This window comes from Melospiza melodia, chromosome 4, assembly GCF_035770615.1.
Source record: "Melospiza melodia melodia isolate bMelMel2 chromosome 4, bMelMel2.pri, whole genome shotgun sequence".
In the NCBI taxonomy this organism is placed as follows: domain Eukaryota; kingdom Metazoa; phylum Chordata; class Aves; order Passeriformes; family Passerellidae; genus Melospiza; species Melospiza melodia.
This window is the reverse complement of record NC_086197.1, coordinates 67,071,067-67,090,107: the sequence shown is the minus strand read 5'-3', so window position 1 is coordinate 67,090,107 and position 19,041 is coordinate 67,071,067.

Here is a 19,041-nt window from a genome sequence, read left to right as displayed (position 1 = left end):
TAATGAGAGAGGATGAGGGAATGCCTTAAACTGAAGGTGGGCAGGTTTAGATCAGCTATTAGGATGAAATTCTTTACTGTGATGGTGGTGAGGCACCAGAAGCAGTTGCCCAGAGCAGCTGTGTGTGCCCCATCCCTGGAAGTGTTCAAGGCCAGGTTGGATGGGACTTTGAGCAACCTGGTCTAGTGTCCTAGAGCAACCTAGAAAGTGTCCCTGCCTATGGCAGAGGGGGTGGAACTTAAGGTCTTTAAGGTCCCTTACAACACAAACCACTCTGTGGTGATTCAATGAATATCATTAAGGTCCACCCTTCAACTGGACTCATCAGGACTGTCCTCATGAGAGCAGGACAAAGCCCTTTGTTCATGCACTCTTTCCACACCTAACTACACAGTGAGGAGCCATCTGAAGTAAGTGGCTGAGAGGGGTTATTCTCCAAATCTGTGGGGACTTGATTCAGAGGAATTCTGGTCCCTTAACTGTCCCTTACATCTCTTCCTCACACACAGTCACGGGGATCTGATTCCCCATGGGCACTGTCCTCTCTGGAGAGATTCAAAATGGAGAGGGTAAGGAAAGCAGCTCCCACAAGCTCCTGGCAGTACTGCTGCAATCTGCAGGAAACTCCACAGAATTGTGCAAGGAGAGTGGAAATCAGAAGGTTCCTTGCCTACAAGACAGGCAACACAGGGCACTGTGAGACTGAGGATAACACACAGGAGGGAGCGTGGGGAGAGAATACAGATGGGTTTTGTGAAGCTATCCTCTGCTATTTAACAACCTCTGCTAAACACTCTGTGCTTAAAATGTCCTTAAACTGGAAACTGTCTACCAAATGTAGCCTGAGGGCAGCTCTCAGTTTGTCTTGTAACACTAACCTGCTATCAGGACAAGGAAAACATATAAAACAGATTTTACAATTAGGCAGATAACAGCTCCCCCAGCCCCTTGTTCAAGTGGGAAAATGGAATAAGAGACCCTGGTGGGCCCAGGCAGACGCTCTAGGCTGGACTGGGTTTCCCTCTGGGGCAGGGCTTGTGCCCAGCAGTGGCTCTGCCACAGGAGAGGGGCACATCCTGGCCTCCTGACCCACAGGGGTGAGCCTCCAGGGCAGCCAGGTTTCAGCATTCAGACATGTGAGCAGGAGCACAAAGAAGCCATTTATGCTGCTGCAATTGCAACATTAGATTTCAGTTTTATTCCCAAACATGAGCTGAGCTCTCAGTCATAGACGGGCTTTTTAATCAGCCCTGGCAGAGATGAAAAGCCCGAGAAAGAGAGGCAGTGTCTGTGCAAGAACAGCTCATTTACATTAAATAATTATCCTGGAGGAAAGAAACAGCAAGGGACCTAATTTTTTTAATTATAAGGAAATAACTGCAGTCTGAAGGAGCATATAGAGTCCTAGCTTTCCCTGCAAGTTACCTATTTTCTGTAAAACCCAAACAGTAGGTCTGAGAGATAAGAAATATCTGTTTGTTATTATTTTGAAATCAGTGTACTGTATGAGAAGAAAGACAGGGAAATACTTCTGCATCCCCAAAAGGCTGATGCTTTTATAATGCCTCCTCTGCACAGCAGGATAGAAAATCAGTATCACAAACATAAATGCTAAAAATACAAGAGCTGACACAGAAACACATTCTGTAATCTGTTAGGAATGACTCTGTCAATGAATGTCTGTGTCTGTGTGTGTGTGTGTGTGTGTGTGTATGAGAGAGCAATGCAGTGCTCTCCTACAGGGGTGTCTGACTGCTGCACAAACTGCTTGTGCAACCTGCTACGTGCTTCCTCCTCTTCAATATTGCTTATTTAGGAACAAAGAGAAAGGATTCAGCTCCAGTATTTCCCCATAAAAATTAATTTTGAGATGAGATGAATGATAATAATAGTACCAAGTCTCCAAATTAGGAACTTTTTTTTTTCATTGCCAGGAATTTATGGATAGGGGCTGCAGTCTCTTCTGGTCTTTTTGGATTCCTGCCCTGGATGGAGCTGAAGTCCTGAGCCTCCTGGCACATAGCTCAAGAGCACCGTTTTTTGGAACATGAGCATTCCTCTGCAGGCTCTATTGCTTGCACCGAGGTAGTGCCAAAATCTGTGAGATCCTGCCTGCTCCTCCTGCAGGATCAGGGCAGTGCTCAGCACCCACTGCTGCTCCTCAGCACAGGGCAGTGAGCACACTTTAGCTGTAGACAGGGAGCTCAGGGGCCAGCCTGGGGGTGACCAGCAGTACATTCAGGAATGTGGCAGGGGAGAGGGAGCTCCTGTGCTCCCTGTGACCTGGGCAGTCACTCTGCAGCACATCCCTGGCCATGCCACATGCCTCAGGGCCACAAACAGGGACCTCAGGGTGCCCTGCTACCCCAAGCCTCTCTCCTGCCTGGTTACAGGCGGGCCAGATTTCTACTCTGAAGGGGTTGCCTCCTGCTTTTATCCACTGCATCTTACTGTGCCTTCTCACCCTTGGTTAAAGACCTGCTTGTTAAATGTACCTCCAGCTATGGTGGCAGCTTGAAATTTGAAAAATATTATTTCACTTTGAAAAGGGAGAGAAGTGCAGTCATAGGGGAGGCCCAGTAGAAGTGAGAGGCTGGGGAGAACAGGCATGGCAAGGGTCACTGGTGGGATAGGGCAAGGAAGGACTCCCACAACCAGGAACATGGGCAAACAAACAAGGCTGGACTTCCCCCTGAGGGCACATGGCAGCTGCGGCTTGGCACTTTAGCTTTGCTCCATCACCAACACCAGCTGATGGCATGGTTTATCAATTCACATGGCCTGACTTAATTTTTACACTGTTAAAAAATTTGAAATATTGGCTTGTCTCTGTAAGTGAGAGCAGGCTGTGAGCTGACAGTGGGATACCATCTTCCTGTGATGATCAAATGATTGCTGCTGAGATCACAGCAAATGTAATCATTGCAGAACTTTCGTGTTGCATACAACTGCATAAAAATATATAGAAAAATAATCATCTATACAATTATAGAATAAAATTTACTACATTAATTTCATCAGATGCCAATTCTAAAATTTTCTTGCTGTCTTAAATGCCCAGAAAATCTCCTTTTCAGGCCATGCATGTTAGAAAATTTAAAGGCAACAATAGCAGATATAGAAATCAGGCTGTAGTGCTCATCTATACAAATGTCACTGGAACGTGACCATCAGGATCACTGATTTGCATTTACAACTCTAGAAAATGGATTTGGTGTCATGCACTGTGTCAAGCACCCAAGACAGCATAGCAAAAGTTAATGGGCATAATGCATTAAGCTAATGGGATTCAGTCAATGGTGAATATGTCTCTTTGGGCTAAGAAAGCATCAAGTCTGCTCACGTCTTCTGAATGCTCTGCATCCTGCTGAGTGCTTCTGCCATGGGCATGAATGTGAAACCAGAGCAGGAGAGGAAAAGACCCAGGGTGTATCTGAGAGAACAGGGATGAAAAGATGTCAAGGAATACTGCAAAACACCAATTCTCTTCAGTGGGGGAAAAAAAAAAGAAACAAACCCCAAAAGATTTGTTCATATACCTATTTTGAACCAAATCCAGCCTCGAAAGGCTGACCACTGCCTCAGAAGAATATACTCAAAATGGCCTTGTTTACAGGGAAGAGAATTTAAAGCAGCAAACTCTTTTTGATAAACATGGGTGAAAAAATTCTTCCCTCTGCTCCTTTAGACAGATAACTTCCTCCCACCTCTACCATGCCATGAAAATTAATAAGGAAGTAAGTTCAAATAAAAGACTTAAAATTAAATCTGAAGAGTAAAGATAAATACCATTGATTTAAAGGCTTATATTTTAACCTCAATTTGTACTATTTCCACGGATTAAAAGAAACAGCACCACCAACACCACCACCTCCCCAACCCTTAGCCAAGGCTTCAAACTGGCCCTTCCTTAGCTGTGTCCTCTTCCTATGAAGAAGCAAGGAAGGAAGAATTTAGCTTTACTTACAGGCAGCAGATGAGACAGGTTCCCAAACACACAGAACAGTCCAGAACACAGCCAAGAGTTTCTCCTGCAAACCATCTGCTTGCAAGGACTGAATCAGCACTTGTCTTCAAACATCTACACATCATTTTTAGGTCAGGTCTCAACACTAGAGCTTCTCAGCTGTTTTATATGTTAATATAGAAATATGTTTCCTCTGTGGCTTGGCTCAAAACTTTCTTTTATGGCAATGCATTTTATTTCAAGACTTCAGAATTTTCTATTCTTCTCAAAGAAATCGAATTTGAAAAGCTGAGGAAATTCTTCTTCAGAAGGTGTGAGATAAACCACGGGTAAAACTCCCAGCAGAGAATATTCATCTACATGAAGCCCCTCTCCATGTCTGTGTTTGTATGCAGGTGTCCAAGCTCACTGTGTCTTCTGTTCCAGCTCCTTGCACCCAAATTCCTCCTTCTGGGTATCTCATCTTTGTTTTGTCCACATCCCACCAGCCCACCCAGATGTGCCTCTGCTTTCCCTCTTTAGCTGCCAGCCTGACCTCAGGCACTACATTTACCTCCCCTGTGCCTTCCTGCCTGGTGGAGCCTCTCAGGAAAGGTTTTGTCACACGGTGCCATCACAAAGACTTGTAGGATACACAGGACAGGAGAGTATTCTCAGGCACACCAGACTCACTTTTACATCAGACCCACAAATACTCAACACAATGAAAACTGTGCAGTATTTTCCAGGGGACAGAGATATTTAGTGGGCAGTGTTTTCCTGAGTGCAAAAAGGCCAGAATAAATTAAAATATGATAATAACTCTAAGCTAAACAAAAACTGGTCATTGGTCTGCAATGTAGTTGTATATTTATATGCTTAAATATTGGTGTAAAATAGTTTTCAGACAACTGGTTTTCTCTAGAAGATATAACACACTATCAGTGACCTCTTCAAGAACTTAGGAAAAGCTTTGAAAGAATGATAGATCTAACTTTGTGATGGAGCAGCCAAATTCTAGTCACATTTTAAGGGAAGATAGAGCTATCAGAACTGAGACAAGCTATGAAATATTCAAAATACTTGGAGGATTTGAGCAGTAAAGGTTCCTTGTCAGCAGAAGAGATTAAATCATAAAGGTCCAGATTATGTTGCACAAAGTCTTGCCCTGAAAGAAGATCCACAGAAATAAATTAAAGGAAAGTAACAGGACTATTCAAAGACTTCATTATTTTTCACCAGAAGGATGTCAAAATCTGGCCTCTAATAAAGTTGATTTCATTCCTTCCCCTTATTCCTGAGATTGTTTGCAAAACTATAATCAATCACACAGGCCAGTGTTTAATTAAAACCCCAGTACTGAGCTAATATGAATACTGGTCATGACCTGAGTGGCATCAAAATCTGAAACAAGAGAAGAAATGAACTGTGGTGGATTAAACAATCCTCTAAACAAAACCTGGGCAGAAGTGGTAACCCCCAGTGAAAGCTGGGTGCAGGAGAAAGCGCCCAGGCATGTTGGCAGGACAGGCTGAGCTCTTGCCACTGGACTTGGTGAACAGCTCTGCGTTCAGAGGCAGGCTACCATCAGCTTCCTTCAGTCCTACTGAATCCCTGAATGAAATTCAGTCCTTATTACAGGTGGTTGTGCACAAACAAAGCCCACTGAAAGACAGTGAGTGGCAGAAGATCTTTCCTGGAAACAAATAACATCCTATTTTAGCGGCCCATTGCTGATGCACCAAGGCCTGATGCACAAGGAAATGAGCATGAGATAACATTTTCAAAATAGCCCGTGGTGACACTTTTGCCGCATGGGGTCCGTGGCATTCTGATGAGTAATGTCCGTCCTTATCAGGGACATGGGCCGTGTGACTCATGCCCAGGAGCCGCGCAGGGCCCGGTGCCAGCAGAGGAGCCGTGCCCGGCCTGCTCCATGGCGGCACCAGAGCTGTGCCCCTCAGAGGGCTGAATCCTCACAGCACAGCTGCCGCTGGTACCAGCACAGAGCCAGGGGGCATTCTTGGCCAGTCTAAACCCTCTTCCTCTGGAGACACATCAGCTCTTCCACGTGCCAGGATGGCCAAGCAGGTAGTGCGAGCTGCTGCAAAGAGAGGTCACAGAGCAGAGGCCTGTGGAGAAGGGCACCATGACTGGAAGAGCAGCTGCCATGTTCAGCAGGATTTTGTTGTCCTTGCACTGATAAACTGCCTGAAAGGTCTGGCACCAAACCCAGCTGGCCCCATATGAAACGCGCCCTCATGAAAGGCAGAGTGGTGCTGAAATACTCATAGCAGCCCACATTCCATGCCAAGAATGGAGAGACAATAATTCAAGATATGAGAAAAAATCATGGCGTCTTCTGATTAGAAAAATATGATTCGTGTTTTCAGTGCCACAGTATACGTGTTCTTATTGTCAAAGTTTACAGTAGCAATAACAAAATTTCTGGCACCAAAAAAAATTGATAGCTTACATCAAAATAGCTATTGATTTCTTATTCATTTCTCTGGATAGATAATACACATCAAGAAAAATATCAACATCTTTTTTCTAAAAAAATCCCAGTTTTTCCTCTCTCAATCTAGCTAGCCTTTTCTTCTCCCATTTCCCTCCCATTTCCCTATTCTCACAATAAAAAATTTAATGTGGAGAAAAGGAAAATCAGGTAATGTATATAAATAGATGGACAACTGCTCAGACCCTTTCTCAGCCCAGTCAGGATTCTGGAGTAGAGTGGAAGTAGTTCAGTCCAGGTTACTTGCGTCACATTAAGCTCAGGAATTATTATTTCTTACTTGAAAACAGTTATGAGGTAAGAGGAATTTCAGGGTATACCCAGAGCCTTTACAACCATATACTGTTCTTCATGAATCATTTCCTCTGAAGTTAAGGAGATGAGGTACACAATCGTATCATTGCACATGCTTGTATAAAAGGTACAAAAGGCCTTTTCTTTTAAAGTTAATAGCAGGAGAATGAAATAATCTCTTCTTTTTTTACAAGAGAATAGTTTCATTGTTCTGCCCACACACTTTATTTGTTGATCTGACATCTGTAATAGTGAAGTGGAAGAGGAAAGGGAAGCGGATGAGAGAAATAAGTGAATTAAAATATTTGGGATAAGCTTTTGGAGAACACTACGACTATGCTTGAATAAACTTGACGTGATCTAAGTAACAGCACAAATAATCAAACACTGAAGGAAAAAGTCCACTCTGATCTAGTTGCAAACACTGACCTCTCTCATACCATCACTCCTTCCTAGAGTGTTATTCTAATTTGCTTCTAAGGCTGTTCCCTGAAGATCTAATTCCCCTTTGTGCATAGACAAAATTTCCACTGCTGCCTCCGAGAGTTGTTTTTTTACTATGATGTGTTTGTTTCTGACAGCAGCTCCTTGTGCTGAGTTAACTCTCTCAACTTAAATTTGGTTCCTAGGTTTTAGATGTCCCATGGGGTTCACACCATACTGCTGTGGAAGGTGCTGGAAATATCAATTCCTTGGCAGGGCTAGGGAGTCCTGTCCTTATCTCCAACCCAGAGTCCAGGTGAGGGACAGCCCCACAGCCTTGCAAGGTGCGAAGCAAAATGTGGGTGGAGGGAGCCTTTACATCTCACTTCTGCCAGAGAACACCAATGCTGGCACTCCAAGCCACCACAGCCAGGGCTTGAGCACCCTCCTTCAGGGGACAACTCACACGGAATGGGGCAGTCTGGAGGGCTAGCAGCCAGCTGACTTGGTGGCCCTGCTCCTGTCACCAGGCTGCAGAATTTGTGCTGGAGAGGAGGAGGAGACTGAACTGCATAGAAAAAAACATACCCCAAGATTTGCAAAGTTCTGCTGATTAAGGCAGCGCTCCTTACATTCCTTCCTTGTGCCAGGGACTTGTTGCTGAACCAACAAGACAGAGCCTTGAATAGCAAGTTAGAAGAATTTGGCACAGTGCAAGGAAGCCCCTCAAATTTTGTCAGTATTCCTCAGCAATGTCTCTGCTTGTTAAATATTTTCTGGGTGTAATGGGAGGGATAGGTTAATTACCACGTACATTTTTATGTGGACCAGCTGTCTGCTCTGTCTGCTGTCAGAAATGAAAAGTCCTCTGGGAATCCCTCTGAGAAAACACATTTTGTCTTCTAGGAATAGAATGGCTTTCTTTTAATATCCTCTTCAACTGTAACTCATTTAGCTTATAAATCTTGACAACAGATTCTGGCCACTGATGTACTGTTTTCTTATCTTAAGCCCTTTTTTTCTCTCCTTCCTCCTTGGATACCTTATACTCTGTGTTTAATGTGAGACACAGCTGTCTCTGCCAGCAGGAGTTCACATTCTGAAAATCACCAAGATTTATGCAACAGGTGTTCTGTGAACCCACTGTAATAACATTTTATTCATGCAATGAAACAATATACTGGGCTGGGATAAAAAAAATAAAGCAAAATAAAAGAAGAAAAGATTTGCTGGCTGGAAATAAGATTTGGCACAACTTCAGCTTAAGAGCTGAGTTTTTCTTTTTGTCTTACAGGAAACCTAAATAGCTTCCATATAAGTGGATGGGTGAAAATAGGCAGGTAAAGGATAAGTAAAGGATTGACAACCATGGGACAAGGCTTAGTAGCAGGAGGATAATTGGGAGGAATCTCCTTTTAAATATATGCATCAGTTGCCCCAGTGCCTCTTCTTTGAGTAGTCTGGGTACACTTACCAAGCACCAGAAACAAGGTCACAGACCAATGCATTCACCAACTGTCAGTCCCATAATATTTTTCCAGTCCATGATATGTAGAGCCCTGTGTAGAAACTTTTAAGTCTAGTGGCTTTTGCTTTTGTCCTGTAGTCCAATTTAAGATCCTTCAATTATCCACATACCATGAGTTTTAAACCATTGCTTGAGTCCTACAAGCCTCATGGATGACAGAAGCTCCTCACGTCCCCAAAAAGCTGAAAACAGCTACTAACGGTTTTTAAATATATGCTCTGTGTGTTTATGTATATATATGTAGAATATCATTATATTTAGATATAAGATACACAATATTATAGCAAAAGTGCCCCTGCCACCAGGCAGTTGCAGAGAGAGGAGCACTTTATGTGTTTTATTCAGTGCTGTAAAAAACATTCAAAATTTCAGTCAGTATGTATGTAAGAGACAGAATGACACTTGGTACTCAAGCTTTCAAATGGATCAGATCAACTGTCCCTCAGGAGACAGAGTTATAAGCTCAGGAAATGCTTGAGCACTTATCTCTGGGCTTTCTTCTGACAATGTGTTGGGAGGCAGAAGGTGGGGACAGCAAGAAAAGCAACCATTTCACAGGGGAAACACACACTTAAGTGGGTACTTCATACAGTACAGAAAATGGCACTTGAGTTCTGGGAGTAAGATCCTGCTCTTCACACCTAAAAGAAAGACAGATTTGATAGCTCAGAACCCTCTGACTTTCAGTCTGGACACATCTACCCATCTCTTGCCTCTCCCCAAGGCCAATGCCAAGTGTTTGAATGGCCTCAATTCACACTCAGGAGTAAGAAAACACACCCCTGAGAGCTGTGTTGTTCTAAGGACAGGTGGAGCATTTCACCCTGCCTTCCCTAAATAGGTTTATGACAAGAAACTTCAAGCAAAGAAAGACAAGAAGCCAAAAAAAGAAAGTTGGTAAAAGCCCTCTCATTGACTTACACACACATGGGTGATCCAAACAGTGATGATACAGAATAGATCACACAGTGCTGATCATGACCATACACATCTCCTCAATGCTAGTAACATATTTGAAGTACAAAGTCTTGAATATTTTGTTTAAATCAGGGGATTCACTATCAAGGCATGTAAAGAAAAATGTGCCATATAGATGTGACTAGGGCAAAAATGACGGAAGGATTTTTGAATTCCAGGCAATTCATGCTACTGTCTTGTGGACAGTGTGGATACCCAGTGGAAGACTGTAGTGCCCAGCAACTGAGCAGAATCCAACCTGGAAAAGCTCTGTGCAACTTCAAAATTATCTCATATGCCTTCCTCGATTACAGCTGATCAGTCAGTAAGGCAAACCCTTTCAGCAGGCACAAAGGAAGCAAAACTCCCCAAGGGTTACTGTGTACTGAACAACAGTATCAATAAGCTCCTGAGGGAAATAAAAAAAGCCAGCCAAATGTTGACTGTGAGGATTTAAAACTCTGCTGAAACATGTGTTTCACATTCAGGCCTTTCCTGTGAATTAGCTAGCTGTTCTGAAGGTACTGAAGATACATGAGAAAGACTTCAAGTACTAAACTGAATGCAGGGATTATATTTGTTAATACTGTTCCACACTGCCCTGAATCCCTGAGGATGAACAATACCTGCCTGCATATGTGACAATTCCTGTTGTGATTTAGGATTGACAATTGACCATTACTGTGCCTCTTTGCTAATCATAGTGCAGCCACCAGCACTAAAAGCATTCACCATTACTCTTGTTACTCATTCACTTGGAAAGACTGCAGTTCTTATTTTTTTAATTTGTTTTACATTGCTGAATTAAGCTTTGACCTAAGAGTTATTTTACCATGTGGAACTCACATCAATGAGTAGCAGACCTTTGAGAGGAAGCAATTTTCTGCATATTGGAGGGAAAATGACATAAGTGATTAAATATGTATATGTCCTTAAAGATACATGTAAATGCTAAAAAAACTATTGTTCTGGTAATGGTATTTGATAACCAACACCCCTAAAACCCACTCTCCCACTCCAACCAAAAACCCTTTTACAACCAGCTGAAAACTCTTTAAAAACAGAACAGAACCCCACAACAAAGAAAACTGAACCTTTGGGCTGAGTTTACCCCCCTACAGAAAAATCACAGGTGGTAATGTTGATTGGGTTGGAGGCAGGAAGTATACAAATACAGTTAACATTTTTGCAAGAACCAACGAGACTTTTTTGCTGTTGAAGATTGTCTGTAAATATCTTAAGGACAATTTATCAATGTTAGAGTCTTTCTCACTGTTATCTCTACTTTCTTACAATGACAGCTAATTGAATGCTTAATTTTAAGACTGTCTTTGGTTTCTAATATATCTGTGAGGTGTTTTCTTTGACTTAACTGGCCAATGCTATCTTGGAGAGAAAAATAATCCGTTTATTTGTTTCATTGCAATATTAAGACAACTATTGTGTTTCTGTGGTGGTCAGAGGTGGCTACGGACTGCTTTCAGAGAAAATGATTGGGCCTTCAGATGCATGAAATGCTGAGACCTCATGCTGCCAGTGTCAGTCACAGCCAGCATGGTGGCAGCAAGACCAGCTCAGCTGCTCAAGTCACAATGGCATCATTTGCAGGAGGCCAGAGGTGGGTACCTCATTTTATGCTTTCCATTCCTAAATAAAGCCTCCTTTCCCACTACATGGTCAGACTCTGGAGGCTGCCTCAGTCAGGGTTGCAGTGCCAACAGCTCATAGCTCATCACGCAGCCGAGACTGCCAGCAGCCACGCTGTCCCTGTGGCCATGCTGGCTCGGTGGGCACCATCCCTGCACAGGGATGTGCTGCAGAAGATGCCCAGCCAAGCCCTGCTGCAGTGGGAAAGCCATAATGCACAAGCACAATTGTTTCCTGGCAGTCTCAAGCACCACCAGCTGACAAGGCAGGCAGGATCCCCAGGCAGGTTCAGCTTGTGTCATCCCATCAGTAACAGTGCAAACCCTCAGCTGCCAGGGTCCTTCTCCTGCTGAGAGCCCTCAAGGTCATGGTAAATGGAAGCTCTTTGGCCAAAGATGAGATATTCCTGCAAGGAATGTATGTAGTGCAAGGGCAACCAGAGGTGCCAGAGGTTCCCCTATGCTCAGTGCAGCAAGCACCATGCTTGGAAGCAGCTTGGCAGGGTTCTGAGTCTCCCAGCCCTTGCACAGCCCAGCCCAAGCCCTCTCCTCGCTGCCTTCTCTGCCTTCAGAGAGGGAGCACACCATGTGTTATCCCCTGGTAGCTCATCTCCCTTTTAATTACATCTCCTGTCTTCAGATAACAATTATTGCTGTAGGGCCATGGCCTTGTGGTGGCAGTGAGAAAGGCCGAGCAGAAGGTCCTGTGTGGCTCCAGGATGATGTTCAGATGGATGCCCTGTCAGGGAAACAGCTGGCAATATTATTTGGAAGTGGCTCACCCAGGAGCCACCACCAGCTGACATGCTCCCCCTCTACTCTTAGCCCCTCAGACCTGTGCCCTCTGACTGGACAAGCTTCTGCAGGAACACTCCCACACCAGCGTGGGGATGGGAAGGACATGCTTCCCTCTCAGATGTCTGACAGCCAAAAGGGACCAGGCACCTGCAGCAGGGACAGTTCTAGGACTGGCCAGGCTCTGTTCCACCAAATGTGTCTGGACTCTGACAAACACTGGAGAAAACTCAGCCCTGCTCTCTGCACCTGTCCTGGCACTGCCAGCCCCCCACGTGCCAAGACAAAAGGGCAGGCTGGAAACCTCTAAAGGAGCTGGTGAAGAAGGAGCCTGACTCACCACTGAAGCTCCAAATAGTCCTAATGGCAGCAATAGAGAGCATGGGGGAAACAGGGCAGCAAAAATAAATAGCTCTACTCTGGAGGAAGTTCTGAACATTTTAGAGCTTGCAGCTGGGCAGCTCTTCTGGAAAATATTTTAATACAGGCAACTAAATGTTTTCCCTGGAAGTCTGCACTAAAACTGGATCTCTTGAGTGAGAGGATGCATTCTTTGGGCAGTAATTTGCTGATGCTATTTCAAAAGTGTTGAGGTGGATTGTGTACAACTTCTCTCAGCATCTCAGTCATTCCATTTTTTATGCTTTGCATTGTGGGGATGGGCTTGTTCCAAGTTTTTGTAGCTCATAACACAGCAGTACTACACTGGCTTCTCAATGTTAATACAAAGATAAAACCCTGCAGCAGAATCACTTCTGCACTAACATCGTTCCAAGTGGTAATCAATCCAGCCCTAACTACTCTGTTTCATCAGGTCACTTCCCTTTGGGAAACCTCTCCCTCTCCATAACAAAGGCATGGAGACATGCACACCAACACAAGTCCACCTTTATAACAAAGGAATGAGTGATAGGCTTCCCTCTGTCTTTTTGCCCTATGATAATTGATTAGCCATCGGGCAGTCATATATTTGAGTCCTTGCCATACTTCTGGAAAGAACAAGATTTCTCACAGACATGGTAGATGATACCTTCAGAGCATTTTAAGTAACTAAAGGTATTTGTGGCTGGGGATGTGAAATTATGATGGTAACTTGGCTGCAGTGTTCAAGGGTCACTAAGGATCTGAAGGTCTTTTGCTTGGAGATCGTTGCCTCTCCAGGCTGCTCTTCCATGACTCACTCGACAAACCAACCTTGTTGCCACAGCCAGGAGGAAATGATTCATGAATACTGACCTTTCCCCTTGCCACCCCTGCAAAATGAGGTCTGTGTATAAGCACTCCCAGAGCTGGAGCCATGGGAATTACAACTAGATAAACCATCCACTGACGGCAACATCACGCAACGACTTCCTTGCCTCTGCTAATGGTGGAGATGTTTGCTGTGAGCCAGGCACACTCACAGGAGAACATAACTGGGGCAAAACAGACAAATTAGGCAAGGAGAAGGTGACTCAGAACAGGGGAGGTTGAAAAAGAAGGGTCAGAGCTGGATGAAATCCCTCAGTCTCCTCTTTGCAGATACATGAAGTCAATGTCTCATAGAAAAATAGACATACTTAACAAAACTGATATCCTTCATGCCACACCCAGTCTATGGGATTCACAGTGCCAAGTCAGCAGTCATTAAAGAATAATATTGCTTTTTTATTTGCAACTTCCTCAGGACACAGGATGCCCAGCCTTGGGTTTGCAGCCTGTCATCGACCTGTTGCACAATCATAAAGTGATGAGGGGCTGGGACCCAAAGCACTCAAAGCTCAAGCTCCTGTCTCAGGAGTGGGTGCAGCAGATGGGAGACAAATGCAAAAAGGAAGGATGGATACCTCTTTGTCTCCCTTCAGAACCATCCTCATGACCCAGGAGGTGCAGTGAGGCGGTGGTCTTAGGTTGAGAGTACGACTCTCAAGGAGGGGCGACCAACAGCCCACTGCAACTGGACGAGCACCCCTTGGCGTCAATGGCCTCGGGCTGTGCTCACTGCGGACGGATTCGCTGCTATGCCGACGAGACAGAGGAGTCTGGACACTCACTGGGGACTGTCACATTTATTGTAGAACCCAACGTGTCAACCAGGGAGTGACCCCGAACAAGGGGTGCAACAGGGTTATAAAGGGGGGAGGTATGCAAGGGAGGGGGTTTACAGAGGACCAATAGGGGAAGATAAGGGAGTGAACCTAAGATAATAGACATTAAGGGAAAACCAATAGATACAATGTAAGGGAGGGGCCCCGGAGCCCTAGCCAATCATGCCTCCCCGAGAGGAGAAGATTCTGGTAAACTAGGAGGAGTGGGGGGTGATTGACTGGGCCCAGGGAGGAGAAACAAGTCTACTTAAAAGGGAATGAGGGGAGGGGAAATTATATAACTCAAGGGACTGACAGTGACAGTGGCAGGAGTTACTAGGGCAACCGAATAATTGACAACACAATGGCGGGAAAAACTGGTGAGGGCAGAACCATTACAGAAGATGGGGGAGCAATACAGAAAATAGGGGAGCAATTAAACAAACTAACAGAACACACTACAACAAGGAGGTCCTCCCCACTTCTAGACAGACCTCTCATTGAAACTTCCCAGTTTAAGCATCGCAGAATTTATTTCACTCCAAATAAAAGATGGGCAAAAGGATCAAGACTTTTTATTTATTTATCACACCATCTTGGCCTCCAACTCTGTTCAGCAGAGCATTATTCCAGGTCCTGCAGCATGCCTCATGCAGCTATCACCAGAAATGTCTAATTAAACTAGTAGGAATATCACCCAGACCTGGGAAAAGAGACTTGCTCCTTGGTTTTAAGTCCATACTTCTGTGAGGAGTTGCCACAGAGAAAGAGAATAATGGCAAAGTGCTCACTGTCCTTTAGTGAGAGCTGCCTCTAATGATATGGCATCTAGGTACAAGCTGCTCTTCAGGTACCAGATATAACAGGACCTCCACCTTGGGACACAGGGAGTGGACAGAGGGGATAACAGCCAGTGTGCACCCACAGGGAAAGCTGCAGGCTTTACAGGTGGGACTTCTTCAAGTTGAAGCATTGGGGTGGCCCCAGCTGCAGCACATAGCTCTGGCCAGCCTGCAGTGGGGCTGGCAGCCAGTCCCCAGTGTGGCAGGCTGCATGGGCACTGCTGTGCTGGAGTTTGGGGTGGCAGTGCCCCAGCATTGCCCTGGCTTTCCCCCAGGCAGCCAGCTCCTGACCACCCAGTCCTACATGTGACAGCACAAGGGCACGGACTTGCAGCTAGGGTGGGACATGTAGGACCATGCAAAGGCACGTTAAGGACCTGCTCCTGCTCCCAGTGCCCTGTGACAAATTTGAACTTCCACGTTTTTCCCCCAGCAGTGGCAATGTTTTTGCATAGGAGGCAGCAGCTGTGAATCCACCCCAAGTGCAGGGGGCACAGGGTGCTGGCTGCCCAGGAGCAGCAGCTGCCTGGCAGAGCATCCCCAGGCAGCCATGTGGGTGGGACAGTGCCACCTCCTCCTCCCTGGTGTTCCTGGTGGCAAGCACCCCACTGCACAGCTTTCCTGCAGGCTGCGTGGGACAGCTTGTCAGGGCTTGCAGGCAGACTCAGCAACAGCATAAATACAACTCTGGTGGCAAGGGCTGGCTCAGAGGCAGGGGGAGCAGCAGAGGAGAAGACAGCTCAGTAATTATTTATGCTGCGCAGTGAAAAGAATTCTTAGGTAGCTGTTGGCAAGCAGGCAGAGGTACCGAGATAAGCCAGGCTTCGTGGTTTAAGAGTTCTGGGGAGCCAGTGACCAAGAGCAGCATTCCAGCCTCTTGGTGCCATGTAGACCCATCTCTGCCAGTATGACAGAGCTTTACCTTCCTCTCTGATGTTCTCAAAGCACATTCTCAACTGCAGCATCCTGCAGAGAAATGTAAGTAAAGAGAAAGATAGCAAACTTTCATTGTTATTGAACAATACTTATTTTGTTGCCACTGACAAATGTTGAATTCCCAGAGACAATTGGGAAACTGGAACTGTGTTGAAATGGCTGCTGAAGACTTGGACCTAGGCCAGTTGTCCCTTCATGGGTGCACAACTGGGTACCATGTGCCAGTGAAGCTCTTTCTTCATTATCTAAACAAGCGCTGGAGCTCCTTCTGGGACCAACAGGACTCATTTCTCAGAAATCATCTTATCAGAGGGTGAATACTCAAATATCTGGTACCTTTCTCTTTGGGTTCCTAAGTCTCCTCCCAATACCTGAGTACCTATAGCAAACTATGACAAACGTAACTGATTTTTTTTAAACGTATTTTTCATATCAACATATTCCCAAGAAGCTTTTGATATAAAAAAATCTCAAGCTTCCCATTTTGATCACATATTTCCTGAAGAGGCAAGTCCTTCAGTGAAGTCAGTGACATTCTGACACAGATTTCAACAGTGCCATAATTACATCTCTGGAGCTTTATTCTTTATTTTCCTGAATGCCCCATTCACTTTAGCTGTTCTAAATTTTTGGAACAGTTTAATCACTGCTGTTAGCATGGCAAGGGTGGCTGCAGCAGAAACATGTTCACTTGGGGCTGAAGGGATCTCCATGGGTGGTGCCCACCTGAGGAAAGCCAGGTCTGGTCTGCACTAAAGCTTCCACAAGGGTGTTTTGAAGTCTCCTAGAAAGACTCCCTCAGAAATGGGCTCTATCTGGTTACGAGCCAGGGAGGGGCAGGGAGAGGCCTTGGTGTCCCATATCCTGCAGACCTTTCATGGAGCGGCTGTGTTTGAGGGCACTGTGTCTCGAGCCATTTCACTAATGTGTCGCTCCCAGCAAAGGCCCGGGGCCCTCCCTGTGCCCCTGGGTAATGCTCAGGCTGAAGAGCAAATGTTAAAGTATGGTGTGTCCTTCCCCTGGGCCAGCCTGAGATCAGATTGCCAAGGAGGCCAGGCTGTAAGTCAGAGGAAGGAGGGTGAGTTATGCAGCCCCTGCACCATCCACTTTCCATCAATGTGCCAGCAACAAACCCATCCTCTGCAGAATAGCCTTGCAGGGTGCCAGGTCACCAGAGAGGAGGAATCCTGATGTGTCTGTCAAGGACTCACCTCCTCTGTGGGCAGCTGGGCTCTGGCACCTGCTGTGAGCCCTCTGTGCTCCATCACACCCATGGGGTGCAGGAATTCCACTGCTGTGCACACTTCCATGCACACTGAAACACAGGGGTTAATTTCTCCAGCAGAACAGACCCAAGGGCTTTGAAATGATCCAATATGAAAAATTCAAACCTTTCCTTTGTCCTGAGCTGCAAGATGTGACAGCTTGTCAAGGGTGGGCAGCTACTGAGCATCTCAGGCTGCTGAATAGACTAATTTTTCCTCATTCCTAGCACCACACTTGCATGTGTTCTGTGAACATGAAGGAACTGAACACCCCTGAGTAGGTTGTGTGCAAACCTGGGGGCTGGAGATCTCTTTGAAGCTGCTGACAAAATTAAGAGCAAGGTTTCTTGGAGAAGGGACGCGAAGTATACAAAAACTGAGCTTTCCTCTTCAGAAAGCTAGTAAAGGATGTAGAGGACTGGAGAAAAAGAGACAGGATTTATAAAAGCTGAGGATTTCATGGGTTGAGAGTGGACAGCAATTAATACAGTTTGCTGCAGTTCTGAGCTATTTAGCCCACTGGCATTGTAGCATCTATAGCAACACTGCTAAATAGACCAGCAGTAGTAAATTTAAGATACCGCTTTGCAATGCCATGTAGTCAACATCTGGGAGCTGAAAACAGCTGTATCCTGGTATATATCCTCCCCTTTGTGCACAGGAAGAGGGGTGGCCCTCATGAGTAGCCCTAAATCTGGGCTAACCCTGCCGGCTCCAGAGAATGCTATCAGTGCACTCAGAAGTCAGGCACCTGCATAAGAATCATACTAAACAAGACCCGGCTTGCATTGCCTCACAAACTGGGAATTCTGTGTTATAAAAGCATTTTTATTTTCCGAGTGGTACATACAAACCTTGCCACCCTGACCTCTCCCAGGCTACAGGTCAGTGAGGTACTGGATTTTACAGCAGCTCTGTGAGGTCTGGGCTGGAGAAAGGCCACACACAAAGTACTGGCAGACCCATTAGGAGTATCACATAAATACCCTGTGCTCTCAGACCATTCCTGCTTTTCAGTGCCCCGTAACTCCTGCCGGCAGCACAAGGGCAGCGGTGACGGCGGCAAAGGCAAACCAGCTCTCACCTTAATCAATCACATGTGGAAAGCAATGCTGGCAGCTGGGAGAGGGGGAGACCCATCCCATCTCCTTAATGTCTGTGAATGCTTTCCAGTGACTGCAGCAGAGGTGTGGCACTAAAAGACCTTCCTGAAGGACACTGGTGCAGAGTGCTGCTGTAGGGCTTTGCCTCCAAGTACCCCTGGGCCAGTTCAGTGCAGACGGTGACAGCTGAATTCAGAGCAAGCTCCAGCTACGCCAGAATTTCATTTTACAAGGGCAAATCTAATGGAGGATGGCTGCATAGAGACTGAGCAGAGGACACAGCTGTGGCTGCTCCAGGGCTACCATAGCTTTAGGAGACACACCAGCAAGGGGCACAGAGTGGGTATGGGAGCAGCTGCTCTCATCGCGGGTCCCACAAAACACTGCACACTCAAGGAAGAGGAAAAGAAAAAAGAGGCTGAAGAAAGACAAAGCATATCCAGAGCTGAGCAAAAGTAAATTACTTCTCCCAAATTCAGCTTGATTTAAGGTTTCAACTTTGAGTGAAAAAAATCCTTAAGAGAATATTCTGAAAATTAACCATTAAATCTGCTTAGATTCAGTTAAATTAAAACATTAGGAAATCAAAGGCAGCAAAATGATGTTTGTAGCCATGACAGATTTGAAAATACATATAATCTTTACTTTTATGCAAGCTTTGCATGGTGTTAGATCTCTGCCATTGCCCAGACAAAAATGAAATATTGTATTAAGGTTACCTG